The sequence below is a fragment of the Mixophyes fleayi genome, chromosome 3 (genome assembly GCF_038048845.1).
Source record: "Mixophyes fleayi isolate aMixFle1 chromosome 3, aMixFle1.hap1, whole genome shotgun sequence".
In the NCBI taxonomy this organism is placed as follows: Eukaryota; Metazoa; Chordata; class Amphibia; order Anura; family Limnodynastidae; genus Mixophyes; species Mixophyes fleayi.
In genome coordinates, this window is record NC_134404.1 from 184,216,832 (window position 1) to 184,240,500 (window position 23,669).

The window sequence follows — 23,669 nt, forward strand, 5'->3', positions numbered from 1 at the left end:
GTGTTTTTCGCTGCAATAAACAGTTTAATGTCTGTATCATACTTCTGGCTCCGTGGCTGTAATTACAAGGAATTCATTTTTAAACAAAATCATAACAGTGTGGGTCCAGAGTAATAGGGCTTGCCAAGTTTATTACAAGAATATTGGAAAAATTGCATGAAGGTCATCTCAGCACAGTGAAAATGGAGACCTTAGCTAGAAGTTATGTATAGTGGCCTGGAATCGATGGTCAGATTAAATCAATAACTAAACACTGTGTAGGATGTCAATAGATTCAAAACCACCTTAACATCTCCATTATATCCTTGGAAATAGACCTCCTTTCCATGGCCAACATTAATTTTACAGGTGCATTCATGGATCACATGTTTCTATTTGCAATGGATAAACATTCTGAGTGCTCGAAGGTCCACAAGATGAAGTTTACATCATTTGAGAAAGCTATTGCTGTTTTGAAAAATATATTTTTTAGGAATGGATTGCTCAAACAAATCTGTAGTGATAATAAGTAATTTCTTACTTGTTTATCAACATGCTGAACATGCTATTACAGGGCTAACTCTAGCAATGATATTCCTCAGCCAGAACCCGAGAGTTTGGACTTATTCAGGCCCGGCGCTCCCATTAGGCAAGGTTAGGCACTTGCCTAGGGCGCCAGGCTCTGGAGGGCGCCTGGAGGGTGCCACAGATTCAAAATTTCTTTAAAACTGTGCGGCGACCGCTGACCATACCTTTCACGGCCGCCGCACATCCACAGGGAGGGGGGGAGGGACTATTGCTCACCACCACCACCGCCGCCTCTGTGCTCCGTCTCCTCCCCTCCACTCACTGACTGACTGTTGGGCGTGACATCATCATCAGTGTCAGTGAGTGGAGGGGAGCAGACGGAGCAGAGAGGAGGCAAGTTAGAAGCAGGTAAGAAAAGACGCACATTTTCAAAATCGGCGCCCCCACCCTGTACACTTACACACTATTTTGTAAGTGTGCGGGGTGGGGGCGCCGATTTTGAAAATGTGCCGGGCGGGGGGCGCCGATTTTGTAAATGTGACTAGGGCGCCACGGACCCTAGCACCAGCCCTGGACTTATTGAAACCAGATAAAAATGTCCATAACAAGCAATACAGAAATATTTATCAAAAAGCAGCTAGAAATTTCGATGTTGGTAAAGAAGTGTTAGCCCGAGATTATCAAGATTGCAAATGGCAACAAAATCATTTCAAGGTCTGGTCACTTAATGTGTATTTGTCGATGTTCGTGAAGGTTTATGGCATTGTCATGTAGATTCTTAATGCAGAAAGAGAGAGATCACAAACTCAAATGTCGAACCAATTCAAAAGAGCTCTAATGTTGTTGAATCACTTCAAGAGTCAATGGTAATGTTAGTTGAACAACCCTAAGTCACTTTCACGGGTAGGTCTACTATACTAGGTACCCAACAGAAATGTACAATCCATTATCTTCATTTTATTAAAAATTTAAATCAGCAAGATTAGGTTGGAAACATTATATATATATATATATATATATATATATATATATATATATATATATATATATATATATATATATTGTCGAAGTCAGCTAATTGGATAAAGTCATTTCAATTAATATCTAATAACTTGATTGTCTTTGTTTGAAAATTATGCGTATAGCACGCTACGGCGTGGAGAAACGTATACAGCTGCAACACGTGGCAATAACAGGTTTTACATATTTCCATGCATTCGCACGAACATACACATTTGAAATTAGTACACACTAATTGTAGTTGCAACACATAGTTATTTATGTCGAAATGTAGCAATGTTTACGGTTAATATTATAAGTTATATACATGTTAGTGAAATCATAGGTTCAGGTTACAGGAAACATATCATGTTTAGTATCATTTTAATCCCTATTTATCCGCAGTTGTCCGCGTTATTCGCCGAAAGGATCACACATTGCATACTCTAGTTAGCGATGATAGGGAATAAATGTTTAAAATGATATTGTCTGTGTAATGTAGATAGACCAGTTTAAACTGGATTCTTGGTAGGAAAATCGTAGTGCATCCCCTATAGAGCTGATCCCCACCTTTGGATATTTTCGTTTGAACTGGCGTATGACCTGCATTACACTGGACCCTCCTGAAGCCTGGACCTATAGAAGCAAGCCACATCATCTGCATTGTTTTACTGTATTCACTGACTGTATATAAGCAGGGGCTCTGGACCTAGTGAACAGTATACTTGACCACAGCCTTCAGACCTGAATGACTGTACACTGGATCCAGGGCGCCTGCGATAAGTAGCGGCTGTACTCATTTTATTCTGATTGTTATTCTGCTACTTTTGGCTATTAAATCACATTGTGCTTTGGAACCACATATTGGCAATCAATATTGGATAGCAACTAGACGTGCATAACAATTTATATATATATTTATATATTGTGGCAAGAGCCCGCTACTGCAGAAGCACACGTGAACAACTTCTTCCTTTTTATGGTGCTTTATTGTCAGGATGGTAAATATTTTGACACCATATACTTGCACAGCAATCATGGAGACCCTAAACGCTAGCTATACATAGACCAGCTCTCTCTCAGGACCAGCCAGCTATCCCAGCGTTCGTCTCTCTGAACAAATGCAACAAACAAGCTTTTATACATGATGCTCCTCCCCCAGGAATAGCTTGATGGACAGGTGACACACCCACCTTCTCTTTAAAAGAAAACACCCATCACTGCCTCTGTTTGCACAACCAGACACTCCCTGTCTGTTTACTGAGAGGAAGGATTTCAGATCATGTAAGTTTAACCAAATTTCAACTATTGCTTTTCATACATAAGTCTTCACTCTAGGTGCATTACTGCACAAATGTTTTACTCTACTTCCCTAATTTCTCTGTATATTGCCAGCTAAATGCCTCCTTTTGTTACAATATATATATATATATATATATATATATATATATATATATATATATATATATATATACAGACATCACACTACATGGCCAAAGGTACTGTGGACACCCAAACAGGTCAGTCAATGTTTCCATAACAAATCCAGATATCCACTTTTTGATGAACTTCACTTCATGCATGGAGTATTAACTTGGTGAAACAGGACAGGGCCTTCCCAAAACTGTTGCCACAAAGTTGGAAGCACATAATTCTCTAGAATGTCATTGTATGCTGTTCCATTAAGATGTCCCTTCACTGGAACTAAGATGCTCAGGCTAAACCATTAAATATAGCCATTATTATTAACCATTATTTCTACTGCACCAAATTTTGCAGTTGGCAGTACGTATTCGGGTAGGGAGCGTTCCGGCATCCATCAAACTGACAGATGGTGAAGAATGATGCGTCACTCCAAAGTACACCTATTCCAGTGCTACAGTCCGAAGGTGGTGTGCTTTACACCATTGCAGTTGATATTTGGCAATGCTTAAAGGGTGGTTTATGGTACAATATATATTTATCTATATATAAAGAGGCTATTTTAGTGTTGCTTAATCCATAAATATTTTTTTATGTCCAGGCCCAGAGCTGGATTAAGGCTCTGGGGGGCCTGGGCACTTTAGACAGGGTAACACCCTATGATTATTATTATTATTATTAATTTATTTATTTATAGGGCGCCACAAGGTGTCCGTGGCGCCGTACAGGGACAAAAACAAATTACAATACAAGGTGAGACAGCACAGTACAGTAAACATAAAGCACAGTAACTCAGTAAGCTCAATGCACAGCTAGTGAGGGCGGGGGGAGTATCCGCAAATGACGGGGCCCAAAAAGAGGGCGCAGAAGACAGGGAGACCCCCGGAGGGCAAAGTAGCTGGAGAGCAGAGTTAGAAGTGGTGGAAACAGGAGGAGAGATGGCCCTGCTCAGAGGAGCGTACAATCTAAGGGGAGGGGTGGAGAGATGGAGAAACACAGGGGAGAGAGGGAGAGTAGAGGGACGGAGGCAGAGAAGGGGAAAGAAGGGGGAGAGGCAGAGAATAAGGTAGGTAGTTAAGTGGGAGACTGGAAGGCTTTAAGAAAAAGGTGGGTTTTTAAAGCCCGTTTGAAACTGGACATGTTAGGGGAAGTCCTGATGGAGGGAGGGATGTAGCATGGTTATCATTTTAGACAAATACACAGGCAATACTGTGTGCACTACTATTAGGTGCACACAGTTCTGCCTTCACGAGCAGCACACAGTGAAGCGGGACATACCTCCCAACTGTCCTATGCGAAACAGTCACTCAAATTCGGGACTGTCTCATCAGACTCAGGATAGTTGGCAGACTGTCCTGCTCTCTCCTACCTGTACTTGTTACTTTCACCATTTGTGGCTGCTGGTTACTTTAGCTCATTTGCTGGTTGTCTGGATCCTGGAATATTGGAGGCCCTATTTGGAAAAAAAATGGGTTTTAAAATTTAGAAAACTCAAACCAGTCCCAGTGTTAAATCAATAGCACCCACATTTATACTTAGGCCTCCCTCCAGCCACAACATTAAAATAATAATATTCACATTTGCTAAATAGATCTTTTTCCCTCCAACCAACCCTGACATTAGATAGCAAACACATTTAATATATAAACCTATTTATTTCCCTCCAAACAGCCCCAGAAATAATTTAAATACATTTAACAAATATTACCATTTCCCACAACAATCACAGGCATTAAATAATACATAATCAAATTTAATAAATAGACCTCATTTTCCACGAACAGCCCACAATAAATAAATAGCTCCCAAATCACCCCAACATTAAATTAAAGGTCCAATTACTCCATCTTAAATTCATAGGAGCCACTATTAAATTCAATTGCCCCACCATTACCCCACAAATAAAATAGCAACCAGTAATTAGCCCCCACCAGCACTCCTCGATTAAATGAATAGCCCACCTGCCACATTATATTAAGACTCCCCTCCCCCACACACTACATTCCTATACTGGCCCTTCCCACACACACACTACACTCCTATAATGGCCCCTCTCTCACACACACACACACACACACACAATACATTCATATACTGCTTCCCCCCTACACACACATACAATACATTCATATACTGCCCCCCCCCACACACACACAGAATACATTCATATACTGGCCGCCCAATATATTCATATACTGCCTCCCCAATACATTTATATATTGCCTACCCAATACATTCATATACTGCCCCCCTCACAGGCACAATACTTTCATAAACACCCCCCCACACACACACACAATACACTCATATACTGCCCCCCCCCCACAAACACACACAATATACTCATATACTGGCCCCCCCAATACATTCATATACTGCCCCCCAATACATTCATATACTGCCCCCCCAAAAACATTCATATACTGTCCCCCACCAATACATTCATATACTGCCCCCCCCACAGAAATAACCCCCACACAATACACTCATATTCTGCCACCGAATACATTCATATACTCCCCCCAATACATTCATATAGTGCCCCCCCAATACATTAATATACTGCCCCCCCAATACATTCATATACCTCCCCCATCAATACATTCATATACTGCACCCCCAATATATTAATATACTGCACCCCACCAATACATTCATATACTGCCCCCCAATACATTCATATATTGCCCCCCCAATACATGCATATACTGCCCCCCACCAATACATTCATATACTGTCCCCCCCCAATATATTTACATACTGCCCCCCCTACACACACACACACACACACACACACACACACAATACATTCATATACTGGCCCCCTCTCACACAGACATTAATTTAGCACATACACACACACACACACATTGTATTAATATAATAATACCCCCCCCCCCCCCCCCCCGCTCCCTTACCTGGCTCAATCCGCACGCATTGTCAGATTCTTCACTGGGACCTGTCATGTGGTGCGCGTCCCATGTGACACAAACAGAACAGCGCGCATACATAGTAGAAGGAAGGAGGGGAGGGAGGAAGAACGGATCGTTAGAATCCGTGGCCAATTAAAGAAGGTGGCTGTAGCAACTAGAATTGTTGTTATCAAAAATAGTTATAGTAGACCTTTCATTGCTTCATATATACCTCTAGAAGAAACGCCAGAGATGTGGCAGAAAGTCTTGTGGTTTGAATTTTTGGCTTAATTGCTAATATCTCATCCTATACCAGCAAGTATTTTGCAGATCTTTCCAATTGCTTGACTACACTGCTTGCTTGCCTTTATAACTTCTGAAACTATAACTCTAAGGTCCATTTTCTTTTTTTTTTTTGTTCCATTACATTTCATTTTGTATTCTGCTTTTTAAATTGTGTTCATTATATTACATTTTGATATTACATTGAAGAGTCTACAATCTTCCTCTATTTTCTTGCAATCTTTATGCATTTATTTTACCAATTCTGGTTACAAATCTTTGTATCTGTAGGAAGGCATGCCTTGCCTTTTAGAGAACAATCAATACCAATAAGGAGGTACTCCAATTGTTACCAGCCCTTCATCTGAGCTTACACCATTCACTGTAACATTCTATCGCCTTCTCTTTAACTAAACCATATTTCATTCCTTTATTTTTATATCGTTTTAAAGAGTTCTCAGTTTCTGAATGAATTTATTGTGGGGTACTTTATCAAATTCCTTATTTAATGTATATCTAAATAAACTATATTTACTGATCATTAGTTACCAAGTCCAACAAAATACACTAGATTTGCCTGGCATTATCATCCAGCAGCAAATCAACACTTCCATGAATGTTGTTATTTGCTGACCCCTAAAGAATAAACATTTGTTTAAGTGATTCCATTGTTTTACCTGCTACTGGTGTCAGGTCTATAATTAGCATGTTCTTCCTTATTGCCTTTTTTTGTGTAGTGGAAATATATTAGCTATTCTCTAATTAACTTAGAATTACACTTGTCAGCAGTGATTGGTTACAAAAGTGTAGGTGACCCATTTAAAATACAGAACAAAAATAGTTATTTAGGCAGTCTGAAATTTGTCTATTTTAACATATCCATCCTTCAGTTTTTACTCTTGCTATTCTGCCCCTTTTTTTGTTTTTTTACTTCACTAATATAGCTAAAGCACATTTTTCCACCTACAGACAATACAGCTTTTCTAAAATGTAAAGCCTTTGTTTTGGAGGTGTTCTGCTGTACTTCTGCCTGTATATTAAACCAAACTGACCAATGGTTCCTAGACCCCCAAGTACCCTTCTACAGAATTTTATACTACTTCCCTATTTGTGAGCTTTACATCTAGAATAGCCTCCATGCATATTGGTTCCTTAACTAATTGCTGGAGAGATGCAAACAATCCAGAATGTCACAACACTTGTAGCAATCACGTCATGTGATATACAACACCAGAACTAACTACTTAAACAGTTTTTTTCCAAAACCAGAAATACATAACTGTACACAAGAAATGATATTTCAGGAAATAAATATTGCTGTCTCATATAACAATGACGAACCAAGATAATGTGGCTGAGATTTGAAGACGATGTTTACCTAACTAAATGCATATGGGAATAGTCAAAGAAACCACAAATAGAACACTACAAGTATCACACGTTTCCTTACCCCAAAACATCATCATATTTGTGTGTTTTCCACCTCCTACACACTTATAGAACAAAACTTCGAACCTTCTAATTTATTTTCCATTACAAACAACAGGAGACAGGCATTAAGATGGAGATGAGTGTTGTGAAAGTTGTTCATATGGTTTCACGCTTGTTGAAATGCACAGGAAAATGTATGTGCATATTTTACGGTAAGCTGTGTCAGAACATTACTGTAATTGATTCACTTCAAAAAAGTGTTTGTTAATGTTAATCTACAGTCAGTGTTGAGCAACCACCAGATATATATATATATAGATAGATAGATAGATAGATAGATAGATAGATAGATAGATAGATAGATAGATAGATTTCAAGAAGAGGGAGAGGGGGGCGTATGACAGATGCTTTAAAATATATTAATGGTCTTAAAACGGTATATTCTACAGAGGTGAGAAGGACCTGAAGTAACAGGTTGCAGGTTTAAAGGGAATTTTAGGAATAATTACTTCACCAACTTGGTAGTAGATAGATGAAATAGCTTCCATCGAAGGTGGTAAAGGAAAACATGGTAGGAGATATTTAAATATGTTTTGGCTAGGCCAGGGGTAGTCAACCTGCGGCTCTCCAGATGTTGTGAAACTACAAGTCCCAGCATGCCTTGCCACCTATCTGCTAGTTATCTACTGGCAAAGCATGCTGGGGCTTATAGTTTCACAACACCTGGAGAGCCACAGGTTGCCTACTACTGGGCTAGGAATAAGGTTATCTTAAATCTGCAAAAGGCTTAATATCAAATACGGTCTGAGGTTTTCATGACTAAAAAGAAAGTCATGTGGCTCTAAGGTGCCCTCAAATTCTGTTTCAATTTTTCTGTAAATACGTGAATATAAGATAGAGCTGTGTCCTTTCTGTGCAGTGTGGGACTTGCCTTTAAGAGAGTGCCATGGAGTAAAAAGAACATCCTTAAGGTATCTCAAGCTCGGCTTTTTTATATGGCATGTCATACTGATACATTTGGCAGATGGAACGTATCTAAATGGCACTGTACACATATGGCAATCGCCATGAGTTCCATACAGTTTATTATGTAATCTCTATATACATCTGTGCACATTACGTGGACTACATAGGATTATTGGAAATATTTTATTTTATATTTAATAATATTGTGGATGTGGGTTTAGGGAGACATTTATTCAATTAAAGTTTATTTTAAAAGTAAAAATTTGTCATTGGAACTGCATTTAAAGGTAACACAGAAATAGGAGGTGGGGCAGGGCGTGGGGGAGGGGGAGTCATAGAGCCAAGATTGCAAGTTACTGTATGAAATTAAAACAGAGGTACATAGGTGTGACCGGATGGGCTTACTTCGCCATCCGGTCTGTTGGGGAGAAGAATGAAGGAATATTACACAGTTTAGCTGGGTTGCTTTCTCTCCATCAGTAACCGACTATTACCGACCACTCCTACTGGTGTCACCTACTACCAGAGAATCGCCAACTTGCGAATGCCAACTGCGCAATAGTTGAAGGAGAATTTGGCTGCCACCACTACTCTCCTTCAATGTCGCCTAGACCCGCTTACTTCTGGGTATCTTGTATAGCTACTGCAGCTCCTCTTTTCTGGGTAGCTGTTAGAGCGTTAACACAGAGGTGCTGGTTCAACACATGACAACCGGGGAACAGATTAGAGTGAAAACTCTTATCTGTTGGTCACAGTATACAGTATGCAATAGGTGTTAGGCAGAATCTTGAAGCAGTGATGTTTATTTACTCAAGGGGTCTTGACAAGTACCATTATGCACTAGTAGGGGGTACTAGTGATCATCCAGAAGTACAGATGATATAATACATTATATGGTCAAACAGAGCTCTTTATATACTGTTTCTAACACACATTGGTAGGGGGTAAACCAGCCCCCTTTCCTACCTGGCACCATAATTCAGAAACATTGCATTCAATGATTAACATCAGAATGTAATATGTTTTCTAAACTTGGATTTAAATGCAATTTAAATGTAAGTCAAAGGACATGTGCAGATAGATAGTGTGATGGTTAATTAAATATTAATAGTTAATTAAATGGTATGTGTTAAATTGAACAAAGGCTTTTTATGTGGGTAGAATAGTATTATGTGTGTGAATATTTATAATAAAGACATAGTTACACAAAAGTCTGCCCTTGTGTGTGAGTAGCTGTGTTATCTATACCAACTGTTCTGCCAATGGTCCATAATATTTGAGAAGTAGACAATACACACTCTATATCTCTATATCTTTTTTTACTAATATTTTTTTTTTTGCAGTGCAAATTCATTTAATCATGTCTTATTTTACAATGTATACTGAAATGTAATAATGTACTTCACATGTCAATGTTTCTTTATAAAAGCATATAACCCCTATATTGTAGGTTCTGGAGGAAAGCTAACGTAATATGGCATGGAGTCTCTGTCAAATTGTTCCAATCAGTTAATTAATCTGTACTTTGCTTTTAATAAAGGAATCTTTGATCTTTCAACTTTCTAAACTGTCTCAGGTGGTTTACATTAAAATACTTGGTGTTAGAAGTAGTTTTTAAAATGGCTTGAGCAGAGAAGAACCAGTACTTTACACCATTCTGAGTGAATCCTAGTGTGCTATTAGGTAAGTTTTTCTCTATGGGTTTTGCCTAAAGTGACTGCTCTCATTTTCCCGCTAGTCCTTACTCTGGTGGTTAGTATTGCTGCCTCACAGCAATGGGTTGATGGGTTCAATTCTGACCAAGACCCTATCTGCGTGGAGTTTGTATCTTCTCCCTGTGTTTGCGTAGGCTTCCTCTGGGTGCTCTGGTTTCCTCCCACAGACCAACAACAGACTGGCGGTTTAACTGACTTTTGAAATCCTCTTTTTTTCTGGAAGTTTTGTTGCAGTAATATCAGGAATAATGATGTTTTGTTGAAAGCAGAATAGAGAGTTGTATTACAGGTTATGCTGATATAACAAATGTACATTTTATACATTAAGGAGTCCCTGTGTGTTGAGAGGGTGACTCTAATGACCAAGACTACGACTGCCCAAGGACTTATAGAACACTGTGGATGTGAGTGGTAGCCTTAATCTTTATTGTCTCCTTGTATGAACTGGTTAATATTTCAAGTGAATTGGAGTTAACCAGGTTTGTTACGACACACAAGTCATATATTCAGTTTATGGGGAATCAAATACAGTATATTCTGGCATAACTAGGGTATGTGTCTAAAATTCAAAGGTTATAATCTTCCTTTTATGTGTTTATTTTTTTTTCAGTTCTCAATTTTCTATTGTGAATTCTAGCTTTGTCTAGGATCTATGTCTTCAGTTGGGAAATTCTTCTACTTTCACTATGTTTCTTAATTGTTCTTGGTGTGTGTGTGTGTGTGTGTGTGTGTGTGTGTGTGTGTGTGTGTGTGTGTGTGTGTGTGTGTGTGTTTACAGGATGGGGCAGATAGTAAAGATCTGCCATCTACTGCAACAGCAGGATATTTGTATATACCAATTAAATAAAACATTCAAGCCTGTGCAGGATTGTTATGGGTTTACTAAAGGTGGAAACTTTTAATTAGTTTCCTACTAAAGATATATTTATTTAGAGAAATTAGAATGTCTCCATGGCACATTAAACAGAGAGTGCTTTGGAGTGACAACGGAAAGCATATGTTAAGCGGCTTATAGAAGCCTGGAAAAAAAGTCACCAAATTCCTCCATCACTTGTTTGACTTGATACTGGCAAATATCCCATATGATCCATTTCTGAGGATTAAACCTGTTCAGGTCTAGTTATTGTTTTAGTTCATTTACAATTTATTGGTAATGTGTCAGACACAATAAATACCTTGAATCTATAACACAGAAGGCATTGGTAAACCATATAGACAGATATAAACAATAAGCAAATTGTCAAACCAAATTATTGACAATAATAATAAATTGAGCAGTTTTATTTGGATAATCCCAAGTTTCATTATAATAATAAAGAACATATAGATATTAAGAAAATTCAAACTAAACGATTGGGGTAAGCGACAGCGATGAGAAAATTTCTGGCACAAATGAGTGCGACAAAATAATTCCGATTGCAGTAATGTAGACAGTTGGGAAATAGCAACTTACAGAGACAGTGAAAGACAACAATTTCGGCAGCCGTGCTCTGAATGCCGACTGTGGAACGTTACATTGCTAGTATTAAGGGGCAACGTGAGGACCCGCTGGCTGTTTTGTAAATGTTTTTTTACAAAGGGTTTCACATTATAGAATCGGCATTATACATACTATGATTATATACTCCCACCAAGGGATTCAAACTCACAGCTTTGTTTTAGAGTACTGTTTAGTGTAGTAAAAGCTGTGAGTTCGAATCCCTTGGTGGGAGTATATAATAGTGAATTACTTTTACAATATATATTATATTTTATTGTGCATGTTTTAATATCTAAATTGATATTTTATTAATGTAACAGTTTATTTTTAATTAATATGATTACAAATGTTTTAGCCACAAGTACCATCATAAATTGTATTTATTAACGATGTATACATTTATTATGAATGACACATGTGAGCGTTAATTAAATTCCCATTTTGATTGGACACATTGTGTTTAAAAGGCAACCCAGATTGAGGAAATGAATCTCTGAGAAAACCACAGGTTTTTGTGGAGAAATGTGTTAGTGTTATCGTTATAAGGATCAACGTGCTTAATTATACTCTGAACCATCTGAAAAGGAGAGATGGACAGACATCCTAAGTGCAGATCTGACACTACTTGAATTTCTACTTTTGGAACCATTTTGTGTGATTAATCTGTATAACTAACCTGTTTGAGAACTATGGTAGAGTGGATCCTAAGGGATTTAAGAAATCGGCAGCTGATGGAGTACCTGGCCGCCGACATGGTGTGCTAAGTTGCATCTCTGAATCCTATCTCTATTGGCTACCAAAGGGGATCCGATTAACTACAACAACTTGTGAACTCTCTCCATATTCATGAGTTTGAATGTGCTTAACACCCGATTATAACCTGACTTTATATATAATCAATTTCGTACAAGTGCACTGTAGGTTAATCTGGCTATTTAATCTTTTAGCACGCTGTTTTTATTTGGACTTTTTAAACTATATTGGTATTTCATTTTTAGGTGTGTAATTGATTTTAATAAATTTATTTTTAATATATATCAATTGTGATGGTATGATTTGCTTGTTATAGGGGATTTGCGCTTTTCTACATTTTCTATGGTTCTAAAAGGATCACATGCAGTCAGTTTCAAATGTTTAGGCTGAAAAACATTTTGTTCTTAAATAACAATTTACTAGTATCATTGAAATTCACATTAACATGCAAAGTCAATATGTTGCTTAGCTTCTAGTTTGTGCATTTGACATCCAATACATAGGAAAAATAGTACTCAAATTAAAAATTAGAATACTTTAACATATCGATACAAAATATATTAACCAAAAGAAGCCACTTAAGAGCCTACCTAACGATTTTATTAAAATACTAGAGCAATAGCCAAGCCTTAAGTTTTTGTATTTTCAAGAGTATCTATGGTAGGAATAAAAACATAAACCTACTAGAACAGGAACAATATTGGATTTACAAAATACAAATCAGACATCCTCTTGGTTTTAATAAGCACTTTAATCTAGCACTATTTTTACAAAGAGCCCCTTATATACTTGTAAGTGCATTATTTATTTAGGTTTATTTTTATGTATATTCTTCTATAACTTGTTGTATACTATGTATACTTATTTGTATTTATTCAATGTGACTGATTTTGGAATGATGTTCTCCATATGCATTTACACTAATATGTATTCATTACTCTGATGTATTTCTTTATGTATTATGCCGTATTTTTGTTATTAATAATAATAATAATAATAATAATAATGATAATAATTTTATTTATATAGTACTCTTCTCTCAATAGGACTCAAAGCACTTTACATTTGCAAATTAAATAACATATAATACAAAATAAACATATACATGATCAGCGGAGTACAGAAGAGTGCTTTGTTTTCTTGAGTAAGAATAAGTCTTTAGTCTGTTCTTGAACATTTCTAGCATGTGGGCCTAGTGGACTGTACAAGGTGGACTGTACCAGACAGTGGGTTCCAGATAGTAGGATTCACAAAGCTAAAAGTTCTAGACCAGAATGAAGTGGGAGATTCTCGGAACTGTTGCTAGTTTTTCAAGTGCAGATCGAAGGGAGTATAGAGACACTGCCAAAAACCGTGGTTATGCAAGACTTTGAATGTCAATAAGCCCTGAAACGGATTAATTATCTTACAGGTAGCCAGTGACGGGGCTGGCTATTTATTAGCCTGGTTGCTGCATGTTGTGCCAATTACAAGAAGTGCTGTCCTTTTTCTGGAAGATATAAGTAAGAGTCGATTATACTAGTCAAAGTGTGAGGACACATATGCATGTATGAGTTTAGGAAGATCATCTGAGGGAATAAAATGCTTGATTCTGGATATGTTCTTTAGATGAAATAATAAGCATTTGATCATGGTTGAAAACTGATGTTTAAATGTCAAGCCACAATGACGTACAACACCAAGATTCCGCACATGATCAGAGTTTTGCCTTTACGAACCACCAAGCTTCAGCTAAGTTGATTGGGCTAGCGGCAATCTTATTAATTATTTGGTATCATAACAACATCTGTTTTATCAGGATTCAATCTCAGCCAACTGCCACTCATCCACTCCTGTAGCTCAGCTAAACAACCATTTAGGATTTATATTGTGTTCTTAGTACCCGGAGCAAAGGACAGGTAGAGTTGAGTAACAGCAAAGACTTAAAGCATAGACTTTCTGCTCGTCATGTATGAGGAAGACAGGTAGGTGAATTTGAAAAAAATAAAATACACTGCACTACAAAGATTTTGCAGTTTGTAAATGACCTCCAACGCCTTTAATTTTCTTAACCACATTTACAGTAGCACTAAATAAGATTTAAGCAAAGCGTAATACAGAACTTGTTTTGCAGCACAAACAAAGTGACAGAATTACAAGGACATATAGTGCCAGAAGCTTTTTTCTTCAAATGTTGCTTCCAAGTACAGTAAGTGATGGTCTTACCCATAGGCCAATCTGTTTAAACCATTGGGTTCGCTTTGTCAGATGAGCAAACCCATTGATGCATGGAGCATGTGAGAGAAGTATGAAATAGAATGAGCATCTTTAAATATTATATATATATATTTTAATGAAGTATTTTTATTAAGCTTTTCAAACAATATAATTAAAACATAACTTAGCACACAATTCCAGTTCTTTCAAGTATATAAGCCTGCAAGAAAATGCATATATGACGTTAAGCATATAAGCAACGCACAGTTAAAGTGAATGTCCAATGTAACATTTGGTCCAAATAGATATAGCTTTCCCTCTCATTCCTAACAAATATTGTGATCTCTGAACCTAATATTCATTCATTTAGCAGTTGCATATACATAAAGGAGTAGGTTTCTAAAGGTAAAGGTCAAGGTGGGTCAAAGTCTGCAGCCAATGATCCTATGGCATATTTAAAGTTCTCCCAGCGAGAACAAATTTTATAGTACCCAGGCATAGTGTTTCTGGACTGGTATATAAACTGTTCATGTCCCATAGTCTTATTCACCAACTCCACCCAGGCAGCAAAATTGGGTCCATCACTGGCTATCCACTTTCGGGCTATAATTACCTTAGCCAATGTAAGGAGATTAATGACATATCTGGTTGTGCTCCTGTCAAGCAGCAAATATATTCCAAGACCGAACACACAAGTCTAAGGAAATAATAAAGGAATCTTAATGCCCCTATTCTGTATCCCCTCCACCACCTTCATACAGTAGTCCCCAACCACAAGACATCCCCAGCGAAGGTGCCAAAAGTCAGAAGAGTCTCCTCCACATTTTGGACACTCAGAATCAGCTCTGACACCCATCTGGTACAGCCTATGCGGAGAGTAATAGACTCTGACTGTGTAGTATGTATAGCTGCACTTGTCTAAATCTGGTACAAAAGGTAGCCTCTATGGTACTGTCAAGCATGGCACTCCAGTCAACTTTATTTAGAGGGCCTAAGTCAACCTCCCATCCCATTTGTAACCTGTTTAATTCATCAGGAACAAGTAAGGAAAGGACATTGACATATAAAGTGGAAATGGTCTTAATTGTGCCTACCTGTCCGAGAAGTGAGCGAAGAGGGGCCAGGCTAAAGGAAATTGGAACTCTGTCAAATTGGATTTCTAGAGCAAGCCGGAGCTGCAGTTAAGTAAAGAATAGACATTTTGGGGGTGGAAATTCTAATTGTAGCTGCGCAAAAGTTTTAAGAATGCCATGAGAATAGAGTTGACCCAGGGATTTGACTCCCGCATCACGCAAACAGGGGAATTGTTGTGGTTTATACAGCCCAGGAAGGGTGGAATTAACCCAGAGTGGGGTATCAGGGTCCATCCCAACAACATCTAATGTGTTCTGTAGCGTATTCCATATGAATACCCTGTAGTAGTGGTGGAGGTGGAACAGTTCTTGAAATACGGGTACCTAACAAGACTTGAATAGGTGGTCTTTTAAAACCTGTCCATCTGGTCAGATAACTAATAAGGATGGTGAACGGGGCAACCCCTAACCATTCCCGCAAATGTGTCAATTGTGTAGCAAAATAGTAAGCTTGAAAGTCTAGAAGAACAAGTCCCCCAGAGGCCCGACAATGACACAGAGTGGATAACTTGATTCTCACCCCAGAGCCAGAGAGGACACAAAGTTGTTAATCTTGGAAAAAAGCCATTTCAGGAGATATATAGGGGAATGGTGTACTGGGTATAGGAATTTCAGCTGGAGTATCATCTTTATGAGATTAACTCTACCCTAGACGGACAGGGGCAATTTTGTCCAAGTAGAAGTCTTGGCCCGAAGATAATTAATCACAGTGCCAATATTTAGTGATATGTAGTCAGTAACCAAATTCATGACCCAAATTCCTAGGTATTTAAATTTAATTGTCCATTGGAGTGGATGGGAGGTAACAGGACATATTGGCCCCCCAGAGATAGGAAATATACTAGACTCGGACTAGTTTATTTTCAGGCCAGAGGAAACACCAAACTCATCCACCAGACATAATAATGTGGTCAGGGACGTGTCTGAATCTTTAAGGAACAGGAGCATGTCATTGGTATATAATGCAATTAAAGCAATTTTGTCAACCTCATCCCCATCTCTGAGGCCATAGATAGCCCACGTCAAAGGAAGAGGTACCATGGCCATTAATACTAATTCTGGCCATCGGTGTTGTAAAGCAAATGGCCCCAGGATACAAAATTAGGGCCAATTCACACTCTATGCATAATCGCCTATAAATATTCCCACTCCACGGAATCAAATGCTTTAGCGGCATCCAAAGACACCACTACTGCCCCATCTCCTTGGCCCCCTGGCATCTGTAAGTTTGTAAACAAACATCTAAGGTTGATAGTTGTAGATTTTCCAGGCATAAAGCCCATCTGGTCTGGGTGAATCAGCTGGGAGATGACCGTGTTCTGGTGCACAACAAGGACTTTGGCAAAATTTTTTACATCAGTCGCGAGAAGGGAAATTGGCTAATAAGAATCCGGTAATGGGTCCTTACCCTTTTTGGGGATAAAAACTATTAAAAACTATTAATGCCTCGGACATGGCTGGTGGTAAGATAGTTGTATTTAAAAATTATTTGTATTGATTAAGAAGAGTAGGAATAAAGAAACTACTAAATGTTTTGTACAGCTCCATAGGCAGGCCATCGACACCTGGTGCAGGAGAAGGATGCTATTGTCACCTCAAGCTCTTCTACTGGTATAGGGACTTCAAGACATTGTAGATAGTCTAGAGAGATCTGTTTTGGTCAGGTAATCATATAATTGAGGTGGGGAATAATCCACCCAGGTGTACATATCAGAATAATAAGCTTGAAATACAATAGCTATCCGTTCCGTTTGATAGTGAGTGTCACACGACCAGTCAGTAATAGCAGAGATTGTGTTATTGTGCAACTCAGTCCTAGCCAAATAAGCCATAAGACTGCCGGTTTTGTCACCGTGTGCATATATAGCGTGTCTGGAGAAGAGAAGTCGACGGGAGGATTTGTCCATCAAATGATCAGTCCATGCCTTCTGTACAAGGAGCCAGACCGGTCGGTCTTCAGATGTACATATGGAAAGATAAACCTGCTCTAAATCATGGCATTCTCGTTTCAACCTTGATTCTTCCTCTCTACAAAATCGCTTGCGGCTCTCTACCCAGTGGATCAGGGTGTCCAGAAGAAAGGCTTTAAAAGTATCCCAAACTACAGGTGGTTTTACCGTCAAGGCGTTTACAGAAAACAACCCTTCCCAATCTGGTATCAGGTCACTACCCGTCCCCATCAAAGTAAGCCAAAACGGGTTTAACTTCCACAAATGAGTTCTAGTATGTGGGGCAAGGTCAGTGACCAACAGTATGGAGAAATGGTCGAATATTCCCCTAGGGAGATAGCTGACCTTTGTAACTAAGTGGGCCAATCTACTAGAAATCAAAGCTAAATCTGTGTGGGAGAATGCGTTATGGAGGAGGAATGACAAGAAAAAGTCTGATGGGAGGGGAAGCAAACCCTCCATATATTCACCAAACCCATAATTATTATTAATTTATCAAAAAGGGATGGACCACCGGTCACCATCTTATGCATCTCCCTCCACCTGTCAGCACTAGCATCCATGACTGCGTTAAAGTCTCCCATACACACCACCGGAGCATGCGGGGAGACTGCAATAAACTTGGATGCTTGTTTAGTACCTCAGAACTGAAAGGAGGAGGGACATAGATACCCAAGAATGTAATTGGGGAGTTATCTAACAGGGCTCGAAGAAATACATAGCGACCATAAGGGTCTAACAGTGCCTGCTCTAGCACAAACCGCAAATTTCTTCTCACTAGTACTGATACCTCCCGTGAATGTGTCGAGTGAACTGAATGGTAGGCCCAGTCAACCCATGACTTCTTAAGGGCCAGAACTCGGCCCCCTACCAGGTGAGTCTCCACCAAACACGCTACATCAGGATTATATTTTTAGTATAGATTTCAAGTGTTCTCTATATTTAAATCAGCCATCTTTAAGTATCGGGAGAATAGGTTGGTCTCTATAATAAGGTTAGGATTGTGAATAATATTTGGCTAGTTAGTCAATTGGAACTGTTGCAGTCTCTCCATTGATTAATTCTGAAGTGGTTTTATTTATTAGTTATCAATTATAAAATTGCTTAGCTGATTGAACTCTAGAACAGATAAATAAATATATATATACTATCTGACTGAAGTTCTACCAGGTGGAGGCACTGATAGTGAATAATGAAAGATACTTACCTTAAAGTAACTGTAGCACCCTTACCATATCAAGGAGGTGTTACATGTATATGAGAAAACTGCAACCTCTGACACAAAAACTACAATTTAATAGTAACTTTGGGGATGTATGTTGTCTCTTATGTCCCCTTAAAGATAAAAAATAATTTTTTAAAACAATGCTCTCTCTACTAGGACATCATGTTTTCAAATTCCTGAGCAATGAGAGAGGATGAACAGTAGTCACTCTAACCTGTTAGAGACTGAACTAGAGACTAGAGACCAGGCTGTTACCGAATCCAACACAGTATGCACTAAGAAGTCCATATTAAGCCCCATTGTAGTTGAATAAAGCAGTTTATATGTACTTTTGTGAATGCTGGGTGCTTGAGAACCTTTCTATTGAATTTATTACATTTTTTATAGATAGTGCAGGGTGATTGTTATAAACAGAAAAATTAATATACATTGGTTAGAAGCAAGTTAGTCAGTCTCAAAGGGTCAATGCTTCAATAGATCCACCAAACTGACTTTCGCAAGCTGTGTTCTTCTATGTAAAAAAACAAAAGGGAAAATACTACTACATATATAGACATCATCACCTATAACCATACCAGTTTATTTACAATAAGTGCTGCATCAAAAGAAAGCCACACTGACCACTTCCATGGTAAAATGAAGAATTTCACATTACTGACTCTTGTAAAGTAGTGCTATATTATTAGTGCTGTTACATTACTATATTGGAGCTGAATATATAATAGTTTCTGTTTGAATCATTTGTAGATTAAGAAGACGAGAATCATTATCAAGAAGACTATACCAAAAATGGAACAGTAGAACTGAAGTTTTAAACAACACCACGTCTAGAAACCCCAGACTACACTAAAGCCAGACAGTGATAAAGGTATCCCACAAAATGAACAAAAAATGTAAAAGAAAACTCATTCTTAAGGATGATATTTAAAATTATGTCCTAAAAGGAAATTTTGTCTACATTTTCAAAGCTCAACCATTGCAAAGTGATTTTCTCTTTGTTAAATCAGAGTATCAACTTTTACTAATTAATTAATGTCTATAAATAGGGAAATGTACAGATAGAAGATATGCTCAGTTTTGTGTTTCTATTTATTTCATGATAGCATAAACAATGGTACTTCTCATGCAGCCTACCCACATGTATGAACAAGGGTAGACAGGCAAGAGAGCAGGGGGCATTTTTTTTTTACAAAGACTGGTGTCCCTACTATTTGTGAGGGTCACCCCACTCACCACTTGTCAGAATCAGTAATCATGATGGTGCTGCCCAGCCAGAGCAACTGGTTCCTATGGCTGCAACTAGACTGCAACTAGACTATGTTTTCTCATTTTGTTGAGCTGATAGTCGTGTGTATAGGTGGCATGTGGTGTGTGCCTCCAGCTTATAATTTGTCAAAGTGAACAAACAAGTAGAAAGAAACTATGGGAGCCCTTTAGGAGCAATATTGTATTAGTGAATGACACAGACACACAGGCTGCATCAAGTTCCATCTACCATGTGTGCAGGGTGGGTCTGCAAGTCAAGGCATGGAGTTGGGCCACCCTGAACCCATGGTAGATATGCCACTGTTTTATTGACTAATGTACAGTGCAAGTTCACAAAAAATAGAACAATTTATAAAAACAACTACTTCTCTTCTCTATTACTGTTTAAACTGTTGTTGTCTCTTAGGCTGTGGTAGAATTACTGCTGTTACAGAGGGTACAGTTATGGGGCCACAAATGCTGGTCCATGCTCCTGAGGCCCCACTCTGCTCTACTCAACACTGCTCTCCTTTACTGAGTTTGGACCTGGGCCAGTGCAAGTGCTGTCAAGCTCCATTTGGACTTTCAGTTCCAGGACTGAAAGCCCATCAGAGCTTCAAGGTTCATGTCTTTGGAGCAGATGTACAAGCATTGCAGTGTCCACCTCACCTCCGGGCCCTATAACTCCTGCACCAGCTGCAATGATGATATTCTGTCACTGCAAATGGGCATTATTACTGCATACTACACTATGAACGTTATTACTGACACAATGCATTCAACAGGCCAATATAACTGATATTACTCTCTACCGGAGATTATTACTGGCATATTACATTCTACTAGGAATTATACTGGTACATTACATCTTACCAGTTATATAATACCACATATTAAATTTTCAGTTGCTATGGGATACTTACTTATACTTGACATCCATCTAATTGTTTAATGAGAAGGTATTCCCATAATCTACAAGCATGCTTGTACACTTCCTAAGTATTGACTAGCCCCACATTGGGTTCACCTGGACATTCTACAATCACCCCTGTACCCGCAGATTATCAGTCTTTCACAGAATACTGCACAGCACCACAGGCATTGTGTAAGGAAGTGCATTGCCACTTCTCTCCAGCAGAGGGCTTTGTACTGCAGGAATTGTCTCACAGCACCACTGTTTTCAAGCTCTCCTTGGGACAGGCCCTGTGCCTCCCACTCGTATGTCACCAACCACTGCCTGTGGCACACATGACATTCCCTACTACATCTACTAAGGCCTCTACCCAAGCTGCACCTCTCCTATCATGATGTGCTGCTTCTAATCTGCTGGTGAGAATCCCACCCATACACTCATAATCCTGCCATAGTCCTGCAACCAGCACCTTGTTTCTCAGTATTGACCCAGTTGTCCTCATCCCTATAGTCACTGACTCCAGCTTCCTGGGTCACTGGACTTGTTTTGTTTGTTTACTACTAAACTGGTCACAAGGCCACCATGGGGCCTAAAAGGTCAAGCTCCCTAAACCGGCTTTTGCAGTCCAGCTCTTTAAGTCATAGCCCGTTGCTACCACTGTGGGCTCTGATAAGAATAAAAGATTCAAGGGCTGGGAGGTGTTGGGGTATCTATGTAGAGATGTGCCCGGTACCCGTGAAGAGGGTGAAGACTTCCACTACTGCCGTGTCCCTGGAGGGACAGAAAATGCCTCCGGAGCCGGTGCCCGTGAAGAGGGCGAAGATTCCGGCTGTCGCTGTGGAGGGGCTGAAGACTCCCTGGGTAGCTGAGCCCTACAAGCGGGTGAAGAAAGAAGGTTACTCACCCGTCCATCGATCCAGCGGTGAGTATCGTGTCTTTCTTTCAGGTCCTGGCAGCGGAGGACGGATGAGCCAATCAGGGCTCATCTTTCCCCGCTGGCCAATCAGCGGCCGGATACGCGAGCCAATCGCCATTTAAAAGTTTGGAGCCGATGCAAGCCAATCAGCGCTCGCGCCGGCTGATGACGTCACGCCGGGGACTATATAAGTCGCCGGGTGGCGCCATTTTGGGAGAAGAGAGTCGGCGGCAGAGAGAGAAGGACGTCGTGGGACGTCCAGAGCGGCGAGTCAAGAACAGAAGCAGCGGAGATCGCCGGCGGGGAGCCCTTGTAAGGGCTGAGAGCGCCCCCGCCTCCGGAGCAGCCAGAAGACCCGCGCCGAACGGGAGAAGAAGCGCCGCCGGCTGGAGGGTCTGGAAGACCCGGAGAAAGAAGGCAGAAGACGGCGTGGCAAGTTGAGATTCCTGCGCAGAGCAGGTAAGTACACTCAACGTTAAATTCGGGCACTAGGCCCGTGGCCACGGTGGGGCACAAGGCCCGTGTGACAGAAATTAGGGGCACAAGGCCCAGGGACTTGGGCACTAGGCCCCGATAAAGTTAGTGGGCTAGTAGGCCATGATGTTAACGGGCACAAGGCACTGTTAGTTAGTTAGGTGAGGGGAGGCTCAGAGCCCCCAGGTGCAAGGGCACAAGGCCCTTAGGTAGTTAGTGGCCTAGAGGCCATAGGAAGGCCATAGGGCCTGGTTAGGGGCTGGTAGCCCGTAGGCTATAAAGGGCACAAGGCCCTCAGCTAGTTAGGGAGGCCACAGGCCTCAGTAGGGGGGGGCTAGAGCCCCAGGCAGTAGGGCACAAGGCCCTAGTTAGTGGGCACAGAGCCCTGAGTTAGAGAGGGGGCTGAGGCCCATAGTCAGAGCACAAGGCTCTGTAGGCTGCTGTGCAGAAGGCACATGGTGTGAAGGGCAGACGGCCCTGGTGGTGTGGTAGAGGCGTAAGAGCCTCGTGAGTGTAGGCGCGGTCCTGTGTGAGGGGAGCACACGGAGTTAGGAAGTACAGTAGAGCGGAGGCTCCTGTGGTGCTGTAGCAACCGGCTGGTTGGCTAACAGCGGTGTGCTCTGGTGAGTAGCGTGCAAAGTACTGTATACTGTATTTATTCTGTCTGTGCTGCGAGTATTGGTTGTATTACGGTATTTTGGGGTGAGCTACATAATTGTGTCCAGGGGCAAGACGTCAGGCCCCCATTAAAGGTAGGCTCTTGTTCCTGTGTTTTTCTGTGCTAACCCGTGCTGTGGGGGACAAGTGTAGTTACCAGCGTACACATAGTCAGGGAAGAACACACGTAGTTTTCCCGTCCCTTAGGTCCCTGGGGTCGCACTGGTTTCCAGAGGGGGTGACTGAGTGAGTCAGTGGCAGTGCAGCACAGCTCAACGCAGTTCCAGGGGGCATCCCGTGGTTCAGGTTGAGAGTCCCAGTCCTCAGTTCCGTGCAGGTTACCTGGCGGTTCCGGAGTGGGACACGTGTTCGATACCCGGGTGCAGGCAGTCGGGCGGTTCAGTTCGATCGGCTGTTCCGGGCGGCAGTCTGTACGCAGATTAGTGGGCTGTTCCAGTGAGCCTCAGTCGGGCCTCGTGCAGCCGGTCCTTAGG